The sequence below is a fragment of the Salvelinus alpinus genome, chromosome 22 (genome assembly GCF_045679555.1).
Source record: "Salvelinus alpinus chromosome 22, SLU_Salpinus.1, whole genome shotgun sequence".
NCBI classification, from domain to species: domain Eukaryota; kingdom Metazoa; phylum Chordata; class Actinopteri; order Salmoniformes; family Salmonidae; genus Salvelinus; species Salvelinus alpinus.
This window is the reverse complement of record NC_092107.1, coordinates 49951001-49957239: the sequence shown is the minus strand read 5'-3', so window position 1 is coordinate 49957239 and position 6239 is coordinate 49951001.

Sequence of the window (6239 nt, the reverse complement as noted above, 5' to 3'; positions counted from 1 at the left end):
GGGGGGGGGGGTTAGAAGGAGTACTTTATCCTATCCTAGGTATTCCTTAAAGAGGTGGGGTTTCAGGTGTCTCCGGAAGGTGGTGATTGACTCCGCTGACCTGGCGTCGTGAGGGAGTTTGTTCCACCATTGGGGTGCCAGAGCAGCGAACAGTTTTGACTGGGCTGAGCGGGAACTGTACTTCCTCAGAGGTAGGGAGGCGAGCAGGCCAGAGGTGGATGAACGCAGTGCCCTTGTTTGGGTGTAGGGCCTGATCAGAGCCTGAATATAGGAGAGAGCCTGAATATCAGAGCCTGAATATACTGTCTAGAGTGGCTGCTATAGGCCCTGTAGTTGCTGTACTTTGTTGGAACATGAATTGCCTCTGTATCTGAACTGCATTGAGTGTTTTAATGAAAATAACAGTAATCATGAGTTTGGTACCTTGTTTTTCTACTCTACCACATGCCTGTAGCTCTGTGTGCTGACAGTATCACATGCAAAGCAGACTTTCAAGGTGTGTCCTGGGAAGTGGGGGGGGGTGTGTTTTAGTCATTTCTGGCGATATACTGAACCATTTCAGTACCAGTCAAAATCTTGGACACACCTACTCATTTAAGAGTTAAAAAAAAAAATGTTTTACTATTTTCTACATTGTAGAATAATAGTGAAGACATCAAAACTATGAAATAACACATATGGAATTATATAGTAACCAAAAAAGTGTTAAACAAATCAAAATATATTTTCTGTTTGATGTTCTTTATAGTACCTTGATGACAGCTTTGTACACTCTTGGCATTCTCTCAACCAGCTTCTCCTGGAATGCTTTTCCAACGGTCTTGAAGGAGTTCCCACATATGCTGAGCACTTGTTAGCTGCTTTTCCTTCACTCTGCAGTCCAACTCATCCCAAACCATCTCAATTGGGTTGAGGTCAGGTGATTTTGGAGGCCAAGTCATCTGATTCAGCAATCCATCACTCTCCTTGGTCAAATAGACCTTACACAGCCTGGAGGTGTATTTTGGGTCATTGTCCTGTTGAAAAACAAATGATAGTCCCAATAAGCACAAACCAAAGGAGATGGTGTATCGCTGCAGAATGCTGTGGTAGCCATGCTGGTTATGTGTGCCTTGAATTCTAAATATATTACTGACAGTGTCACCAGCAAAGCACCATCACACCTCCTCCTCCATGCTTCACGGTGGAAACCACACATGCAGAGATCATCTGTTCACCTGCTCTGCGTCTCACAAAGACACGGCTGTTGGAACCAAGCATCTCAAATTTGGACTAATCAGACCAAAGGACACATTTCCACCAGTCTAATGTCCATTGCTCTGGTTCTTGGCCCAAGCAAGTCTCTTCTTCTTATTGGTGCCCTTGTCACGCCCTGACCTTAGTTATCTTTGTTTTCTTTATTATTTGGTTAGGTCAGGGTGTGACAAGGGTGGTTTGTTTAGTTTTTGTATGTCTAGGAGTTTGTCTAGTCTAGGTGTTTATATGTCTATGGTTGCCTAGATTGGTTCTCAATCAGAGGCAGCTGTTTATCGTTGTCTCTGATATGGGACCATATTTAGGTAGCCATATTCCTTGGGTATTTTGTGGGTTGTTGTCTATGTGTAGTTGCCTGTCATCACTCGTGTATTTATAGCTTCACGTTCGTTTTGTTAGTTTGTTTAGTGTTCTTCGTGTAATAAAGAAGAATGTATTCTTATCACGCTGCGCCTTGGTCTCCTCGTTACGAAGAACGTGTCAGCCCTTTAGTAGTGGTTTCTTTGCAGCAATTCGACCATGAAGGCCTGATTCACACAGTCTCCTCTGAACAGTTGATGTTGAGATGTGTGTGTTACTTAGATGTTGAGATGTGTCTGTTATTTGGGATGCAATTTCTGAGGCTGGTAACTCTAATGAACTTATCCTCTGCAGCAGAGGTAACTCTGGGTATTCCTTTCCTGTGGCGGTCCTCATGAGAGCCGGACCCCAGGAAGAGTAACTGCTGCCTAGGCAGCAGCTAATGGGGATCCATAATATATTAAAATACAAATACAACACAAATGATTGGCTCAAATGCATTAAGAAGGAAAGAAATTCAAAAAAATGAACTTTTAAGAAGGCACACCTGTTAATTGAAATGCATTCCAGCTGACTACCTCATGAAGCTGGTTGAGAGAATGCCAAGAGTGTGAAAAGCTGTCATCAAGCCAAAGGGTGGCTACTCTGAAGAATCTCAAATATATTTTGATTTGTTTAACACTTTGTTGGTTACTACGTGATTCCATATGTGTTCTTTCGCAGTATTGATGTCTTCACTATTATTCTACAATTTTAGAAAATAGTAAAAAAATAAAGAAAAACCCTTGAATGAGTAGTTGATCCAAACCTTTGACTGGTAGAGTACGTCTGTGCACGTCCGCGCACAAAAGTGGTCCGTTATCTGAGATTTATGGGACGTGTGCAGGGCCGATGGACACTGCTGGACACGTGCCCTCAAATTTCCAGAAACTGTACTTTTTGGGGAAAATGTGCGCTAGAGCGTTCAACCCATAAATGTGCCTTTTTTGTGTTTTACATAATGCATGTCTGAAGCAGAGGAAGAGGGTGGGAGGAGCTATAGGTATATGGGCTCATTAAAAGTAATGGTATGTAGTATTTTATTAGGATCCCCAGTAGCTTTTTGTAAAAGCAGCAGCTACTCTTCCTTGGGTTTATTATGGATCCCCATTAGTTCCTGTCAAGGCAGCAGCTACTCTTCCTGGGGTTTATTATGGATCCCCGTTAGTTCCTGCCAAGGCAGCAGCTACTCTTCCTGGGGTTTATTATGGATCCCCATTAGTTCCTGTCAAGGCAGCAGCTACTCTTCCTGGGGTTTATTATGGATCCCCATTAGTTCCTGTCAAGGCAGCAGCTACTCTTCCTGGGGTTTATTATGGATCCCCATTAGTTCCTGCCAAGGCAGCAGCTACTCTTCCTGGGGTTTATTATGGATCCCCATTAGTTCCTGCCAAGGCAGCAGCTACTCTTCCTGGGGTTTATTATGGATCCCCATTAGTTCCTGTCAAGGCAGCAGCTACTCTTCCTGGTCTCCACACAAAATATGAAACATAATACAGAGCATCAATAGACAAGAACAGCTCAAGGACAGAAATACATACATTTATTAAAAAGCACACGTAGCCTTCATATCATATGCATATACACAAACGTGTATTTGTGCCTTTCTGTTTGTTGAAACCAGGTGTTTATTTAAGCAATATGAGATGGAAGGAAGTTCCATGCAATAAGGGCTCTATATAATACTGTATGTTTTCTTGAATTTGTTTTGGATTAGGGGACTGTGAAAAGACCCTTGGTGGAATGTCAAATCAAATCAAATCAAATCTTATTGGTCACATACACACGGTTAGCAGATGCTGATGCGAGTGTAGTGAAATGCTTGTGCTTCTAGTTCCGACCGTGCAGTAATATCGAACAAGTAATCTAACAATTTCACAACAACTACCTAATACACACAAGTGTAAAGGGATTGAATAAGAATATGTACACATAAATACATGGATGAGCGATGGCCGTGCGGCATAGGCAAGATGCAGTAGATGGTATAGAGTACAGTATATACATATGAGATGAGTAATGTAGGGTATGTAAACATTATATAAAGTGGCATTGTTCTATGTGACTAGTGAAACATTTATTACATCCAATTTTTTATTATTAAAGTGGCTAGAGATTTGAGTCAGGATGTTGGCAGGAGCCACTCTATGTTAGTGATGGCTGTTTAACAGTCTGATGGCCTTGAGATAGAAGCTGTTTTTCAGTCTCTCGGTCCCTGCTTTGATGCACCTGTACTGACCTCGCCTTCTGGATGATAGCGGGGTGAACATGCAGTGGCTCGGGTAGTTGTTGTCCTTGATGATCTTTATGGCCTTCCTGTGACATCGGGGGGTGTAGGTGTCCTGGAGGGCAGGTAGTTTGCCCTCAGTGATGCGTTGTGCAGACCGCACTACCCTCTGGAGAGCCTTACGGTTGTGGGTGGAGCAGTTGCCGTACCAGGCGGTGATACAGCTCGACGGGAAGCTCTCAATTGTGCATCTGTAAAAGTTTGTGAGTGTTTTTGCTGACAAGCTAAATTTCTTCAGCTTCCTGAGGTTGAAGAGGCGCTGTTGCACCTTCTTCACCACGCTGTCTGTGTGGGTAGACCATTTCAGTTTGTCCGTGATGTGCACGCCGAGGAACTTAAAACTTTCCACCTTCTCCACTACTGTCCCGTCACTGTGGATAGGGGGGTGCTCCCTCTGCTGTTTCCTGAAGTCCACGATCATCTCCTCTGTTTTGTTGACGTTGAGTGTGAGGTTATTTTCCTGACACCACACTCCGAGGGCCCTCACCTCCTCCCTGTAGGCCATCTTGTCGTTGTTGGTAATCAAGCCTACCACTGTAGTGTCGTCTGCAAACTTGATGATTGAGTTGGAGGCATGCATTGCCACGGGGCTGGTTTTCTTTTTGTAATCCGTGATTGACTGTAGACCCTGCCACATACGTCTCGTGTCTGAGCCTTTGAATTGCGACTCTACTTTGTCTCTATACTGACGCTTAGCTTTGTTTGATTGCCTTGCGGAGGGAATAGCTACGCTGTTTGTATTCGGTCATGTTTCCGGTCGCCTTGCCATGATTAAAAGCAGTGGTTCGCACTTTCAGTTTTGCGTGAATGCTGCCATCAATCGACGGTTTCTGGTTGGAGAAAGTTTTAATAGTCACCGTGGGTACGACATCTCCGATGCACTTCCTTATAAACTCGCTCACCGAGTCAGCGTATACATCAATGTTGTTGTCTGGGGCTATCCGGAACATATCCCAGTCCACGTGATCGAAGCAATCTTGAAGCGTGGAATCCGATTGCTTGGACCAGCGTTGAACAGACCTGAGCGCGGGAGCTTCCTGTTTTAGTTTCTGTCTATAGGCTGGGAGCAACAAAATGGAGTCGTGGTCAGATTTTCCAAAAGGAGGGCGGGGGAGGGCCTTATATGCGTCGCGGAAGTTAGAATAACAATGATCCATGGTTTTGCCATTCCAAATGCTGATAAAATTTAGGGAGCCTTGTTTTCAGATTAGCCTTGTTAAAATCCCCAGCTACAATAAATGCAGCCTCAGGATATGTGGCTTCCAGTTTACATAGAGTCCAATGAAGTTCTTTCGGGCTGTCGGGGTGTCTGCTTGGGGGGCGGGGGGGGGGGGGGGGGGGGATACACGGCTGTGATAATAATTGAAGAGAATTGTCTTGGTCAATAATGCGATCGGCATTTGATTGTAAGGAATTCTGGGTCAGGTGAACAAAAGGACTTGAGTTCCTGTATGTTGTTATGATCACACCACGACTCGTTAATCATAAGGCATACCCCCCCCCTGCCCTTCTTCTTACCAGAGAGATGTTTGTTTCTGTCGGTGCGATGCGTGAAGAAACCGGGTGGCTGTACCGACTCTGATAACATATCCCGAGTGAGCTATGTTTCCGTGAAACAGAGAATGTTACAATCTCTGATGTCTCTCTGGAAGGCAACCCTTGCTCGGATTTCGTCGACCTTGTTGTCAAGAGACTGGACATTGGCGGGTAGAATACTCGGGAGCGGTGAGCGATGTGCACGTCTACGGAGCCTGACCAGAAGACCGCTCCGTCTGCCACTTTTGCGGCGCCGTTGTCTTGGGTCGCCTACTGGGATTCTATCCAATGTCCTGGGTGGTGGTCCAAACAGAGGATCCGCTTCTGGAAAGTCGTATTCCTGGTCGTAATGTTGGTGGGTTGACATTGCTCTTATATCCAATAGTTCTTCCCGGCTGTATGTAATAAGACTGAACATTTCCTGGGGTACCAATGTAAGAAATAACACATAAAAAAACTAAGTACTGCATAGTTTCCTAAGAACGCGAAGCGAGGCGGCCATCTCTGTCGGCGGCATGGGATAAGTGTGTGTGTCAGAGCTGTGTGTAAGTTGCAAACAATTTGGGATTTTCAACACATTGTTTCCTATGAAAAGAAGAAGTGATGCAGTCAGTCTCTCCTCAACTCTTAGCCAAGAGAGACTGGCATGCATAGTATTTATATCAGCCCTCTGATTACAATGAAGAGCAAAACGTGCCGCTCTGTTCTGGACCAGTTGCAGCTTAACTAGGTCTTTCCTTACAGCACTGGACCACACGACTGGACAATAATCAAGATTAGACAAAACTAGAGCAGAACTTTGCTTTTTGGAGTGTGGTGTCAA